This window comes from Arachis hypogaea, chromosome 14, assembly GCF_003086295.3.
Source record: "Arachis hypogaea cultivar Tifrunner chromosome 14, arahy.Tifrunner.gnm2.J5K5, whole genome shotgun sequence".
Taxonomy (NCBI): domain Eukaryota; kingdom Viridiplantae; phylum Streptophyta; class Magnoliopsida; order Fabales; family Fabaceae; genus Arachis; species Arachis hypogaea.
Genome location: NC_092049.1, coordinates 76,980,286 through 76,996,531, shown reverse-complemented (window position 1 = coordinate 76,996,531; position 16,246 = coordinate 76,980,286). Strand labels below are relative to the sequence as shown.

At 39.2% G+C, this 16,246-nt stretch overlaps 1 non-coding gene across 1 annotated transcript; it reads left to right on the top strand.

The window, feature by feature from the left end:
• The first annotated feature begins 15,581 nt into the window (after nt 1–15,581).
• LOC112745802 (small nucleolar RNA R71) lies at nt 15,582–15,689 on the top strand. Its single transcript, XR_003173713.1, has one exon. It is a non-coding gene; the product is annotated as a small nucleolar RNA R71 (small nucleolar RNA).
• Nucleotides 15,690–16,246: the final 557 nt, after the last annotated feature.

Below are 16,246 nucleotides of genomic sequence, written 5' to 3'. Positions count from 1 at the left end.
ATCCTTGATGATAAACTCACTAACCTATATGGCCAACCCTTGCATTCACCTTTGTGAACCCCTTTGAGCCTATGAATCCCCTTTTGTTCTGATGATAGCACATTACTCCCCTTAAGCAAAAAACCATTGATGTCCCTGAATTACTCTTTGATTAGCTTGGGTGGATTAGTGTGTAAATTCTAAGTGTAGGGAAATTTTGGGAAGCATTGGTGATAAAGGCATGAACTCTTTGTGAAAAATCTTTTGGGCAATTAGGTAATGCTCATGCATTTCACTAATTAAAACATATGCATTCATAGTAAAAAAAAATTATGCATAACAAAGTATGAATAAAAAGAGTAAATAAAGGATGCATATGCCATGCTTGAAAAGAAAATGCATGAGTGAAGTGAGATAAAAAAATGAAAATGGGTAGAAAGGTTGTATTGTTATGTGTACATAGGTGATGTAGGATTAGGTGGACACTCAAGCTAATCAAAGAACTAATTCTTTAAGTCCACTTAACCATATTTCATCCTACCTAACTGATGATCAAATTTTTGCTAGTATAGAATTCACAATAAATTCTCGTTGCTAGTATAGTCTCTAAACCAACAAAGAATCCTTTCATACAAAAATTTAGTTGTCACCAGTAACAAACCCAATAAAAGTAATAATCGAAGTATTCAAGCCTCGGGTCATCTCTCAAGGAATTGCAGGGAGGTGTAGTTATTATTGGATATGGAAAAGTATCTTTTGGGGGTTTTAAATAAGGAACGAGGAAAGTAAATTGCAAAAATTAAACTAATAGCTAATAAAGCTCTTGGCAAGGTATGAGAACTAGAAGTCCTATCCTCATTATCCTTATCAATTGTGATGAGAATTGTCCATTGCTCCCATTTAGTTAACCTCTAACTATGAAGGAAAGTCAAGTGGATAAATTAACCTGATTCCACAGTTCCTAGCCAAATCATGATGAAAGACTAGCTTTAATGGCATTCAAATCAATTAACAACTTCTAATTATCAATCAACAAAAGAGTTTGATAATTCAAGAGTCTCCAATTACTCAACCAAAGCCAAGAGGAGAAAAATCTACTCTAACATGAGAATTCATAAACTAAAGTGGATAAATAAATAAATCACATGGGAAATAGATAAACTAAGGTGCTAGAAATAATAAGAATAGAAGAAAACTAAATTAAAGCAAAGTAGAAATTTGAGATTAAGAAAGCTAAACCTAAAATCCGAAAACCTAGAGAGAGGAGAGAGCCTCTCTCTCTAAAAACTACATCTAAAACCTAAAATTATGTGTGTGAAAGTTGTATGAATGAATGAATGATTCCCCCCACTCTGCAACCTCTATTCTGTGTTCTCGGGCTTGGAACTGGGCCAAAAAGGAGCCCGAAAATCGCTCCCAGCGCTTTTTGCAATTTCTGCACGTGGCGCATGTCACGCGTATACGTAAGTCACGCGTACGTGTTGCTTCGCAAAATTCCTTGTCACGCGTACACGTCAGTCATGCGTACGCATCGCCCATGCATACGCGTCACTGCTAGCTTCTCAAAACTTCATTTTCTCACGTTCCTTCCCCTTTTGCATGTTTCCTTTCCATCCTCTAAGTCATTCCTGCCCTATAAAGCCTGAAAACACTTAACACATAGATCACGGCATCGAATGGTAATAAAGGGTAATTAAAATTGACAGTTTAAAGGCTCAGGAAACATGTTTTCAACTATATCACAAAATTATGAAGGATTTGTTAAACCATGCAAATTATATGAATAAGTGTACAAAGACTTGATAAAAACCACTCAATTTAGCACAAGATAAACCATAAAATAGTGGTTTATCAATTTCCCCACACTTAAATATTAGCATGTCCTCATGCTAAGCTCAAGAGAACCAAAAGAGTGAAGGCAGAATGGTGGAACTTATGCAATGCAACCTATTTAGGTGTGAGCCACCTACATGCATCATGCTATTCTAATTACTATATATATATATATATATATATATATATATATATATATATATATATATATATATATATATATATATATATATATAAGCATACATGTGGTCAAATTGAGTCAAATCTCCAAGAAATCATATACGCACAATCAAGGGCTAAATCAATCTATCAAAACACATTCACAATTGAGTTGAGTTATTCAAAAGAGTTCACAAACTTGCAAGATAAGCAATGATCAAATATGGACATATGGAAATGAGCCATTGAACACTCATTGGATTTGTATATGCACTCTAAAAACTCAAGTGTTTGGGGTTAAACAATTCAAATCTCCTCTGGTTATGCTTTCTAGAACTTTGTTCTTCATCTAACTAATCAACAATTATCAAGTATACAAATGCAAATATCATGAGGGCTTTTCAAGGTTGTAATGGGGCTAAGGTAAGGGTGAGGATATATATATATATATATATGGCCAAGTGAGCTATCATATGAACCTTTGACTTACCTAAGTTCTCACCTAACATACACACATACTCTATACAATTTTTAAAATTAAGCTTAGCTACCCAAAATATCACCTTTACATATTTTCATACATTCATGTATCAAAATTTTTTTTCATCACATATGCATTGATCTTTTATTAAACTTAATATTGGGGTAATTTTATCTCCTATTTATTTATTTATTTATTCATGTATATTGTAATAATAAAGTTTTTTTCATTATTATCAATGCATATGTTTCTCTAATTTCACATGAGTAGACACCCAAATTTCCAATAGTTGTCAATATAAGCAAAAACACATTCTCATTAACCATAGGTCCCACATTTTTCCACACTTAGTTGACACACAATCTCTATCTTAAGCTAATCAAAGATTCAAATAGGGTAATTAATTATTTTTCCACTTAAGACTAGTGATGTGGTAATATAAAGAACAAAAAGGGGGTTAAGAAGGCTCAATGTGGCAAACAAAGGTAAATAGAATGGTAGGCTATTTGGGATAAGTGAGCTAATATCAAATGATGGCCTCAATCACATATAAACATGAACATACACTAAAAAATGGACATATAGAATGGAACAAAGCAAAGATTTCAATCATAGAGAGGGAAACACATAAGAATAAAATATTATGGTTCAATAATGCAACCATGCAATTAAGCTCAAAAACTCATGGGTTGTGTGTTCTTAGCTCAAGACCATATTCCAACTATATATGTATCATGCAAGTTACAAAAGGTTTTAACTCAAATCAATGTGAATCTTAAATGCCCTTTCTAAGAAAAAGATACATTCCTTGAAATTTCATCAATTGACCAACATTTATTATATATATATATATTAAATGAGATGTTGTGATTACGAAAAGCCAAAATATTTTAGTTTATCCCTATTTTCAATCAAACCAAATGCTCATATGCAAAAGGGTAAACTAAGCTCAATAATCCACATTTTTCCATATCACAACTAATAGACTAAAAGTGCAATTCAAGCTGAATATCTAAGATATATACAAGCCCAAAGTGCAAAATGCAACAAAGTAAAAATAAACAAGAGTACAATAAAATAGAAATGTGCAAGTACTAAAAGAAAGATAAAATAAAATAAAGCAAAATACAAAATAAAGCAAAATAGGATAAAAAGTCTGAAATGGTTCACCAAAATATAATCCGCCAGAGAGAGCGACCTCCCCACACTTATATCATAGCATCGTCCTCGATGCTCTAGTCAAGCCGGGTGTGAAGGGTCATCACCTACTGAAGGGTGTGCTGCTGGCTCTGTCGGCGGTAGCTGTGCAGGTGCCTGAGGCTCTGCAGGCTGCTCAGGTTGAGTCTCCTCGTGCTGTGCCTGCTGTTGGTCCTCGTCCTGTGCATCCTCATCTTGCTCATCCTCCTCCTCCTCAGAGTGCTCCGAGGGTGTATCAGGCTCAGAAGGGATGTCAGTACGCTCAGTAGTCACAATCAGATTCAGATGAGAATAGCGTCGCTTGTTGCGACGCTCCAACTGCTCATAACGCCGCTGATTGCAGTGTTCCATCTGATCAAGGCGCTCAAAGAGGCGGTGCACAAGATGGTAGACTGGCTGAGAAGCGGATGACGGTGCTACGGAAGTAGGTGGTACTGCAGGTGTTGAAGGTGCTGCTGAGGATGTGGCTGCATTAGTAGAGGTGGTAATAGCAAGTAGTTTGTGCCCTAGAGGTCCGAACCGCTTGCCGTACGGAATAACCTTTTTAAAGTTGGCAAGCGGTGGTCTCTCATCCTCTAGTTCCCATGGCACCTCAGCTCGGCGAGCCATCTGGGTGATCAAATAAGGAAATGGCAGGGTGCCTCGAACATGAACTATAGCCATGTACTTTCTGATGAACTGTGGAAGGTACAGTTCCATCCCTTCCATAACGCACCAAATAAGGATGATCATGGCAGTTGGCACTTCAGACTCATGAGTACTAGGCATAACATAATTACTCAGTATCTGTTGCCACAGTGGTGCACGAAATTGTGATGTCAATGTTCACATTACTCTCTCACAACTTCGCACAACTAACCAGCAAGTGCACTGGGTCATCCAAGTAATACCTTACGTGAGTAAGGGTCGATCCCACGGAGATTGTTGGCTTGAAGCAAGCTATGGTTATCTCGTAACTCTTAGTCAGGATATAATATCAATATTAATTTTTTTAGTTTGAATTGTAAAAAAGTAAAAAGGGCAGAACACAAGTTATACTTGTATGCGGTAATGGAGAATATGTTGGAGTTTTGGAAATGCTTTGTCTTCTGAAATTCTGCTTTCCTCTGTCTTCTTGTTCACGCACGCACGTCCTCCTATGGCAAGCTGTGTGTTGGTGGATCACCGTTGTCAATGGCTACCATCCTTCCTTTCAGTGAAAAAGGTCCAGGTGCGCTGTCACCGCACGGCTAATCATCTGCAGGTTCTCAATCGTACCAGAATAGGATTTACTATCCTTTTGCGTCTGTCACTACGCCCAGCACTCGCGAGTTTGAAGCTTGTCACAGTCATCCAATCCCTGAATCCTACTCGGAATACCACAGACAAGGTTTAAACTTTCTGGATTCTCTTGAATGCTGCCATCAATCTAGCTTATACCACGAAGATTCTGATTAAGAGATCTAAGAGATATTCATTCATTCTACGGTGGAATGGAAGTGGTTGTCAGGCACGCGTTCGTGGGGGAATGATGATGATTGTCACGTTCATCACATTCATGTTGAAGTGCGAATGAATATCTTAGATAGGAACACGCATGTTTGAATGGAAAATAGAAATACTTACATTAATTCATCGAGACACAGCAGAGCTCCTCACCCCCAACAATGGAGTTTAAAGACTCATGCTGTTAAAGAGTACAAAGTTCAGATCTAAAATGTCATGAGATTCAAATTAAATCTCTAAAAGTTGTTTTTATACTAAACTAGTAACCTAGGTTTACAGAAAATGAGTAAACTATGATAGATAGTGCAGAAATCCACTTTTGGGGCTCACTTGGTGTGTGCTGGGGCTGAGACTAAACCTTCTCACATGCCTGGGCTGTTTTGGGTGTTCAACGCCAGGCTGTAACCTGTTTCTGGCGTTGAACTCCAACTTGTAATGTGTTTCTGGCGCTGGACGCCAGACTGCAACATGGAACTGGCGTTGAACGCCAGTTTACGTCGTCTATCTTTGAGCAAAGTAAGGACTATTATATATTTCTGGAAAGCCCTGGATGTCTACTTTCCAACGAAATTGGAAGCGCATCAATTGGACTCTAGTAGCTCCAGAAATTCCATTCCGAGTGCAGAGAGGTCAGGATCCAACAGCATCAGTAGTCCTTTTTCAGCCTGAATCAGATTTTTGCTCAGCTCCCTCAATTTCAGTCAGAAAATACCTGAAATTACAGAAAAATACATAAACTCATAGTAAAGTCCAGAAATATGAATTTTTCCTAGAAACTAATGAAAATAAACTAAAAACTAACTAAAACATACTAAAAACTATATGAAATTAACCCCAAAAAGCGTATAAAATATTCGCTCATCACAACACCAAACTTGAACTGTTGCTTGTCCCCAACAACTAGACAAATAAAATATAATACAAATGAGTCAAGAGACAATAATATCTCAGAGTTTTTGAGTGAAGCTCAGATTCTAATTAAATGAGCGGGACTAGTAGCTTTTTGCTTCCGAACAGTTTTGGCATCTCACTTTATCCATTGAAGCTTAGAATGATTGGCATCTATAGAAACTTAGAATTCAGATAGTGTTATTGATTCTCCTAGTTCAGTATATTGATTCTTGAACACAGCTACTTTTATGAGTCTTGGTCGTGGCCCTAAGCACTTTGTTTTCCAGTATTACCACCGGATACATAAATGCCACAGACACATAATTGGGTGAACCTTTTCAGATTGTGACTCAGCTTTGCTAAAGTCCCCAATTAGAGGTGTCCAGGGTTCTTAAGCACACTCTTCTTTTTGCTTTGGACCTTGACTTTAACCGCTCAGTCTCAAGTTTTTACTTGACACCTTCACGCCACAAGCACATGGTTAGGGACAGCTTGGTTTAGCCGCTTAGACTAGGATTTGATTCCCTTAGGTCCTCCTATCCACTGATGCTCAAAGCCTTGGATCCTTTTTATTACCCTTGCCTTTTGGTTTTAAGGGTTATTGGCTTTTTCTATTTTTTTTTTGCAAGCTTTGTATTCACTGCTTTTTCTTGCTTTAAGAATCATTTTTATGATTTTTCAGATTACCAATAACATGTCTCATGTTTATCATTCTTTCAAGAGCCAACATATTTAACATTCAAGAACATCAAATTCCAAAGACATATGCACTATTCAAGCATTCATTCAGAAGGCAGAAAGCATTGCCACCACATGTAATTAATCAGAATTTCTTGTATTAAAAACTCGAGAAATATTGCCTCCTTATCCTAAAGAAAATCTTCTATTTTATTCATGTTTAATGATGATGAGAAAAATAAATTATAGCTTAATTGGAGATAAAATCAAAATATAGATACTAATTACTACTACTTATATGTAACTTCTAAGGTAAAGCACAAATAAGAGCAATTATCACAGGGTTAAGGCTAAGATTAGAACTCAACAACCTTGAGGTTGGGAAGTGGATGTTCCTCTACTCTGTGGGGTGCTTGGTCCTTCAAGAGATAACTTCTGACGCTTCAGTTCCTTGAAGTCACGCCCTTGCTCTTCTTGTTCCCTGAGCAGTTTGCAGAGCATGCTATGTTGATTTTGCTGTTCTTCTTTTATTTGGTCCATAGCTTCTTGCAACTTAGTAACAGATGCTTCAAGATGTTCCCAGTATTCAAATTGAGGGAGTTCTGGTAGAAATTCTTGCGCCCTCCTCTTGATGGGGTCATCCTGCATTTGTTGTTTTTCCATTGTGATTTTAGTGATTGGTTGCTCCACTGAGATATACTCTGTTATTCCCATCTTTACTCCAGCATCTTTGCAGAGCATAGAGATTAGGCTTGGATAAGCCAACCTAGCATCCTTGGAGTTCTTGTTTGCGAGTATGTAGAATTCAGATGGAATCAGTTGATGAACTTCTACTTCTTTTCCTAACATAATGCAATGGATCATCACTGCTCTTTTAACATTGACTTCAGAACGGTTGCTGGTGGGCAATATAGAACGCCCAATGAAGTCTAGCCATCCTCTGGCGACTGGTTTGAGATCTTCTCTCTTGAGTTGATTTGGGACACCCTTCGTGCTGGTGGTCCACCTGGCTCCAGGGATGCATATATCCTCTAGAATCTTATCCAGGCCCTTGTTTGTTCTCATCATTCTCCTATTGAAGGAGTCTGGGTCATCTTTCAGCTGAGGTAGCTTAAAGATCTCCCTGATTTTGTCAGGGTGGATGTGAACAATCTTTCCTCTGACCGCAGTCCTATAGTCATAGAGGGCAGTTCCAGATATTCTCTTCCTGTCTGTTTGCCACAGATTAGCGTAAAATTCCTGAACCATATTCCTTCCCACTTTCGTTTCAGGATTAGCTAGGACTTCCCAGTTCCTGTTTCGAATCTGCTCTTGGATCTCCGGATATTCATCTTCTTTCAGATCGAACTTGACTTCCGGGATCACTGATCTTAGACCCATTATTTTGTAGTAATGGTCTGAATGTTCTTTGATTAAGAACTTCCCTTGATTCCAAAGTGGTTTTGGAACACTCTCTTTCTTGCCTCTTGGAGTGGGTTGTTTTTCTTTAGGAGCCATGATCTTAGTGGGTATGGTTTAGTGATCACGGATAAACACACCAAACTTAGAGGTTTGCTTGTCCTCAAGCAAAAGAAAGAAAGGAGAGGGATAGAAGGAGAGCGAGTGTTGAATGGTGGATGAGAGGAAGGAGGCCGAATGTGTTTTTTAAAAGGGAGGGGGTGGGTTTTTTTCGAAAATAGGGAGAAAGATAAGATAGAAGATATGATTTAAAAAGAAATAAGTATGATAAGAAAATATATAATTTAAAATTGAAGAGATATGAAAGATATTTGAAAAAGATAAATTTGGATTTTTGAAAAAGATAATATGAAGATTTAAAAAAGATATTGATTAGTTGAAAAGATTTTAGAATGAAAAGAGATAGATTTGTTTTGAAAATTTGAAAAAGAGTTGAATTGGATTGAAAAAAAAAAAGGATTTGTGCTTATGGATTAAGATACATTTGATATTTTTAAAGTAGGGTTTTTAGAAATTAGGGATTTTAGAAATCAGGGTTTGTAACATGTTTATGCAAGAAATCATGAATTGAAACATGAAAATTAAAATTAAAATGAAAGATATGAAGTAAAAACGAAATTACCTCCTCCCCACTATCCTGGCGTTTGAACGCCCAAACGCTGCATATTTTGGGCGTTCAACGCCCAACTGCTGCTTCTTCTGGGCGTTCAACGCCCAGCTGTTGCTTCTTTCTGGCGTTGAACGCCAGAAACTCTTTTGTCACTGGGCATTTTTCTGAACGCCCAGGACGCTGTAATCCTGGCGTTAAACGCCCAGATGGCTATCCTTACTGGCGTTCAACGCCCAGTGGATGCTTCTTTTGGGCGTTGAACGCCCAAAACAGACTTTTACTGGCGTTTTCTTGCCAGTGAGCTCTTTTTCTCTATTTTGTGTGCAGAATCCTTTTGTAACCCTGTAAACTTATACAATTGACTCTTTACCTTAGTATCAATGAACTCTATATAAATAAATAAAATCAAGAATAGGGCAAAATGCTTAGAGGAAGTGATAACCATGGCTGGGTTGCCTCCCAGCAAGCGCTTCTTTATTGTCTTTAGCTGGACCTTGCTGAGTTTTTAATCTAGTCTCAGCCTTGAGCACTCTTGCTCAACATTGCCTTCAAGATAGTGCTTGATTCTCTGTCCATTAACAATGAACTTCTTATCAGAATCAATATCTTGAAGTTCCACATAACCATATGGTGATACACTTGTAATCACATATGGTCCCCTCCACCGGGACTTCAGTTTCCCGGGGAATAGTCTGAGCCTAGAGTTAAACAACAAAATCTTTTGTCCTGGTTCAAAGATTCTAGATGACAGCTTTCTGTCATGCCACCTTTTTGACTTCTCTTTATAAAGCTTGGCATTTTCGAAGGCAGTGAATCTGAATTCCTCTAGCTCATTCAGCTGGAGCAATCTTTTTTCTCCAGCTAGTTTGGCATCAAAGTTTAAGAATCTGGTTGCCCAGTAGGCCTTATGTTCCAGTTCCACGGGCAGGTGACAAGCCTTACCATACACAAGTTGGTACGGAGAGGTCCCTATAGGAGTCTTGAATGCTGTTCTGTAAGCCCACAGAGCATTGGTGCACGAAATTGTGATGTCCAGGCTCGAACAATCCCTGGCAACGTGAGCAACTTGGTACGCGTAATCGTGATTACACTTTAATTATGTAAAATTCATGGCTCCTTCTTTCCCTGGCATTGGCGCCAAGAACATGGTGCCAATACGATGGTTCACAACTTCGATACAACTAACCAGCAAGTGCACTGGGTCGTCCAAGTAATACCTTACGTGAGTAAGGGTCAAATCTCACGGAGATTGTTGGTATGAAGCAAGCTATGGTCACCTTGTAAATCTCAGTCAGGCAGATATAAAATAATTATGGAGTTTTCGATTAATAAATAATAGAATAGGGATAGAGGTACTTATGTAAATCATTGGTAGGAATTTCAGATAAGCGAATGGAGATGCTTTTCGTTCCTCTGAACCTCTGCTTTCCTGCTCTCTTCATCCAATCAGTCTTACTCCTTTCCATGGCTGGCTTTATGTGATACATCACCACTGTCAATGGCTACTTTCGGTCATCTCTCGGGAAAATGATCCAATGCCCTGTCACGGCACGGCTAATCGTCTGGAGGCATCACCCTTGCCAATGGCTTCATCTTATCCTCTCAGTGAATAATATGTTCACGCACCCTGTCACGGCACGGCTATTCATCTGTCGGTTCTCGATCATGCTGGAATAGGATTTACTATCCTTTTTCGTCTGTCACTAACGCCCTGCAATCGCGAGTTAGGAGCTCGTCACAGTTATTCAATCATTGAATCCTACTCGGAATACCATAGACAAGGTTTAGACTTTCCGGATTCTCTTGAATGCCGCCATCATTCTAGCTTATGCCACGAAGATTCTGGTTAGGAGATCTAAGAGATATTCATTCTAGCTTATTTCATGTAGAACGGAAGTGTTTGTCAGGCACGTGTTCATAGGGGAGAATGGTGATGAGCGTCACACATAATCATCACCTTCATCACGTTCTTGGGTGCGAATGGATATCTTAGAAGCGAAATAAGATGAATTGAATAGAAAACAGTAGTACTTTGTATTAATCTTTGAGGAACAGTAGAGCTCCACACCTTAATCTATGGAGTGTAGAAACTCTACCGTTAAAAATACATAAGTGAAAGGTTCAGGCATGGCCGAGATGGCCAGCCCCCAAAACGTGATCACAGGATCAAAATACAATCCAGGATGTAGTATACAATAGTGAAATGTCCTATTTATAATAAACTAGCTACTAGGGTTTACAGAAGTAAGTAATTGATGCATAAATCCACTCTCAGGGCCCACTTGGTGTGTGCTTGGGCTGAGCTTGAGTGTTACACGTGTAGAGGTCCTTCTTGGAGTTGAACGCCAGTATTTGTGCCAGTTTGGGCGTTCAACTCTGGTTTTGGATCCTTTTCTGGCGCTGGACGCCAGAATTGGGCAGATAGCTGGCGTTAAATGCCAGTTTGCGTCGTCTATTCTTGGTCAAAGTATGGACTATTATATATTGCTGGAAAGCCCTGGATGTCTACTTTCCAACGCAATTGGAAGCGCGCCATTTCGAGTTCTGTAGCTCCAGCAAAATCCACTTTGAGTGCAGGGAGGTCAGAATCCAACAGCATCAGCAGTCCTTCTTCAACCTCTGAATCTGATTTTTGCTCAAGTCCCTCAATTTCAGCCAGAAAATACTTGAAATCACAAAAAAAACATACAAACTCATAGTAAAGTCCAGAAATGTGAATTTAACATAAAATCTATTAAAAACATCCCTAAAAGTAACTAGATTCTACTAAAAATATACTAAAAACAATGCCAAAAAGCGTATAAATTATCCGTTCATCACAAAACCAAACTTAAATTGTTGCTTATCCCCAAGCAACTGAAAATCAAAATAGGATAAAAAGAATAGAATATACTATAAATTCCAAACTATCAATGAAACATAGCTTCAATCATATGAGCGGGACTTATAGCTTTTTACCTCTTGAATAGTTTTGGCATCTCACTTTATCCATTGAGGTTCAGAATGATTGGCATCTATAGGAACTCAGAGTTCAGATAGTGTTATTGATTCTCCTAGTTCAGTATGATGATTCTTGAACACAGCTATTTTATGAGTCTTGGCCGTGGCCCTAAGCACTTTGTTTTCCAGTATTACCACCGGATACATAAATGCCACAGACACATAATTGGGTGAACCTTTTCAGATTGTGACTCAGCTTTGCTAAAGTCCCCAATTGGAGGTGTCCAGGGTTCTTAAGCACACTCTTTTTTTGCTTTGGACCTTGACTTTAACCGCTCAGTCTCAGGTTTTCACTTGACACCTACACGCCACAAGCTCATGATTAGGGACAGCTTGGTTTAGCCGCTTAGACCAGGATTTTATTCCTTTAGGCCCTCCTATCCACTGATGCTCAAAGCCTTGGGATCCTCTTTATTTGCCCTTGCCTTTTGGTTTTAAGGGTTATTGGCTTTTTGCTCTTGCCTATTGGTTTTAAGAGCTTTTGGCTTTTTCTGCTTGCCTTTTTTTTTTATTTTTTTTCGCCTATATTTATTTTTTTTTCTGCAAGCTTTGTTTTTTGCTCCTTTTTCTTGCTTCAAGAATTATTTTTATGATTTTTCAGATTATCAAATAACATGTCTCCTAGTCATCATTCTTTCAAGAGCCAACATATTTAACATTCTTAAACAACAACTTCAAAAGACATATGCACTGTTCAAGCATTCATTCAGAAAACAAGAAGCATTGTCACCACATCAATATAATTAAACTAAGTTCTAGGATAAATTCGAAACTCATGTACTTCTTGTTCTTTTGAATTAAAACATTTTTCATTTAAGAGAGGTGATGGATTCATAGGACATTCATAACTTTAAGGCATAGTTACTAACTACTAATGATCATGTAATGAAGACACAAACATAGATAAGCACATCACATAGAAAACGAAAAACAGAAGAAATAAGAACAAGGAATGAATCCACCTTAGTGATGGTGGCGTTTCCTTCTTGAGGAACCAATGATGTCCTTGAGCTCTTCTATGTCTCTTCCTTGTCTTTGTTGCTCCTCCCTCATTGCTTTTTGATCTTCTCTTATTTCATGAAGGATGATGGAGTGCTCTTGATGTTCCACCCTTAGTTGTCCCATGTTGGGACTTAATTCTCCTAGGGAGGTGTTGATTTGCTCCCAATATTTATGTGGAGGGAAGTGCATCCCCTGAGGTATCTCAGGGATCTCTTGATTTGCAGCCACATGTTCTACCACTGAACTATAGACCCTTGAGATGAATCTTTCCATCTCTCATGACTCAGAGGTGGAAGCAATTGTCTTCTCTTTCCTCTTTCTTGAGGTTTCTCTGGCCTTAGGTGCCATTAATGGTTATGGAAAAACAAAAAAGCTATGCTTTTACCACACCAAACTTAGAATGTTGCTCGCCCTCGAGCAAAAGAAGAAACAATAGAAGAAGAAGAAGATATGGAGGAGATGGAGGGATGTGTATATTCGGCCATATGGGTGGGATTGGGTGGGAAAGAGATGTTGAATTTTGAAGATAGGTGGGTGTATGGATGTGAGTGGTAAATGGAAAACAGAAGGGATGACCATGAATGGAGAGAGAGAGGGTGAGGAGAAGTGAGTGGAAGTAGGTGGGGATCCTGTGGGGTCCACAGATCCTGAGGTGATCCTGTGAGGTCCACGGATCTTGAGGTGTCAAGGCATTTACATCCCTGCACCAATTTAGGCATGCAAAATGCCCTTGCACACAACTCTAGGCGTTCAGTGCCAGGTTGGTGCCCATTTTGGGCGTTCAACGCCCATTTGTTGCCATTTCTGGCGTTGAACGCTAGAACCATGTTTGTTCTGGGCGTTCAGTGCCAGAATGCTGCCCATTTTGGGCGTTCAGCGCCAGAACCATGCTCTGTTCTGGCGTTGAACGCCAGGCAGATGCTCCTCCAGGGTGTGATTTTTCTTCTGCTGTTTTTGACTCCATTTTCAATTTTTATATTTATTTTGTGACTCCACATGATCATGAACCTAAGAAAACATGAAATACAAGAATAATAGAGTTAGATAAATAAACATTGGGTTACCTCCCAACAAGCACTTCTTTAATGTCAATAGCTTGACAGTGGGCTCTCATGGAGCCTCACAGGTGTGCAGAGCTTTGTTGAGACTCCCCAACACCAAACTTAGAGTTTGGATATGGGAGTTCAACACCAAACTTAGAATTTGGTTGTGGCCTCCCAGCACCAAACTTAGAGTTTGACTGTGGGGGCTTTGGTTGACTCTGCTTTGAGAAAAGCTTTTCATGCTTCCTCTCCATGGTTGCAGAGAGAGATCCTTCAGTTTTTTAAACACAAGGGAGTCCTCATTCATTTGGAGGACTAATTCTCCTCTGTCAACATCAATCACAGCTCTTGCTGTGGCCAGGAAAGGTCTTCCTAGGATAATGGATTCATCCTCTTCCTTTCCAGTATCCAGGACTATGAAATCAGCAGGGATGTAAAGGCCCTCAACCTTTACTAACACGTCCTCTACTTGTCCATAAGCCTGTTTTCTTGAATTGTCTGCCATCTCTAATGAGATTTTAGCAGCTTGCACCCCATGGATTCCCAGTTTCTCTATTACAGAGAGGGGCATGAGGTTTATTCCTGAACCAAGGTCACACAGAGCCTTAAAGATCATGGTGCCTATGGTACAAGATATTATGAACTTTCCAGGATCCTGTTTCTTCTGAGGTAATGTCAGTTGATCCAGATCACTTAGTTCATTGATGAACAAGGGAGGTTCAACTTCCCAGTTATCAATACCAAATAATTTGGCATTCAGCTTTATGATTGCACCAAGAAACTTGGTAGTTTGCTCTTCAGTAATATCCTCATTCTCTTCAGAAGAGGAATACTCATCAGAGCTCATGAAGGGCATAAGGAGGTTCAATGGAATCTCTATGGTCTCTAGATGAGCCTCAGAGTCCTTTGGTTCCTCAGAGGGAAGCTCCTTATTGGTCACTGGACGTCCCAGGAGGTCTTCCTCCTTGGGATTCACGTCCTCTCCTTCCCCTACAGGTTCGGCCATGGTGCTTATGTCAATGGCCTTGCACTCTCCTTTTGGATTCTCTTCTGTATTGCTTGGGAGAGTACTAGGAGGGATTTCAGTGATCCTTTTACTCAGCTGGCCCACTTGTGCTTCCAGATTTCTAATGGAAGATCTTGTTTCATTCATGAAACTTACAGTGGCCTTAGATAGATCAGAGACTAAGTTTGCTAAGCTAGATGGGTTCTGCTCAGAATTCTCTGTCTGTTGCTGAGTGGATGATGGAAAAGGCTTGCCATTGCTAAACCTGTTTCTTCCACCATTATTAAAGCCTTGTTGAGGCTTTTGATCCTTCCATGAGAAATTTGGATGATTTCTCCATGATGAGTTATAGGTGTTTCCATAGGGTTCACCTAAATAATTTACCTCTGCTATTGCAGGGTTCTCAGGATCATAAGCTTCTTCTGCATAAGAAGCCTCTTGAGTACTGTTGGATGCAGCTTGCATTCCATTCAGACTCTGAGAAATCATATTGACTTGCTGAGTCAATATTTTATTCTGAGCCAATATGGCATTCAGAGTATCAACTTCAAGAACTCCTTTCTTCATAGGCGTCCCATTACTCACAGGATTCCTTTCAGAAGTGTACATGAACTGGTTATTAGCAACCATGTCAATGAGTTCTTGAGCTTCTGCAAGCGTTTTCTTTAGGTGAATGGATCCACCTGCAGAAGTGTCCAGTGACATCTTAGATGGCTCAGATAAACCATCATAGAATATATCTAGGATGGTCCATTCTGAAAGCATGTCAGAAGGACACTTTTTGGTCAACTGTTTGTATCTTTCCCAAGCTTCATAGAGGGATTCACCTTCTTTCTGTCTGAAGGTTTGAACATCCACTCTAAGCTTGCTCAGCTTTTGAGGAGGAAAGAACTTGGCTAAGAAAGCCGTGACCAGCTTATCCCAAGAGTTCAGACTGTCTTTGGGTTGAGAATCCAACCATAATCTAGCTCTGTCTCTTACAGCAAAAGGGAAAAGCATGAGCCTGTAGACTTCAGGATCTACTCCATTAGTCGTAACAGTATCACATATCTGCAAGAATTCAGTTAAGAACTGAAAAGGATCTTCAGATGGAAGTCCATGAAACTTGCAGTTCTGCTGCATTAGAGAAACTAATTGAGGTTTCAGCTCAAAGTTGTTTGCTCCAATGGCAGGAATGGAGATGCTTCTTCCATGTAAATTGGAATTAGGTGCAGTAAAGTCACCAAGCATCTTCCTTACATTATTATTATTTTCAGCTGCCATCTCCTCTTCCTGTTCGAAAATTTCTGAAAGGTTATCTCTGGCTTGTTGTAATTTAGCTTCTCTTAATTTTCTCTTCAGAGTCCTTTCAGGTTCTGGATTTGCTTCAACAAGAATGTTCTTGTCCTTGCTCCTGCTCATATGACAAAGAAGAGGGCACAAAA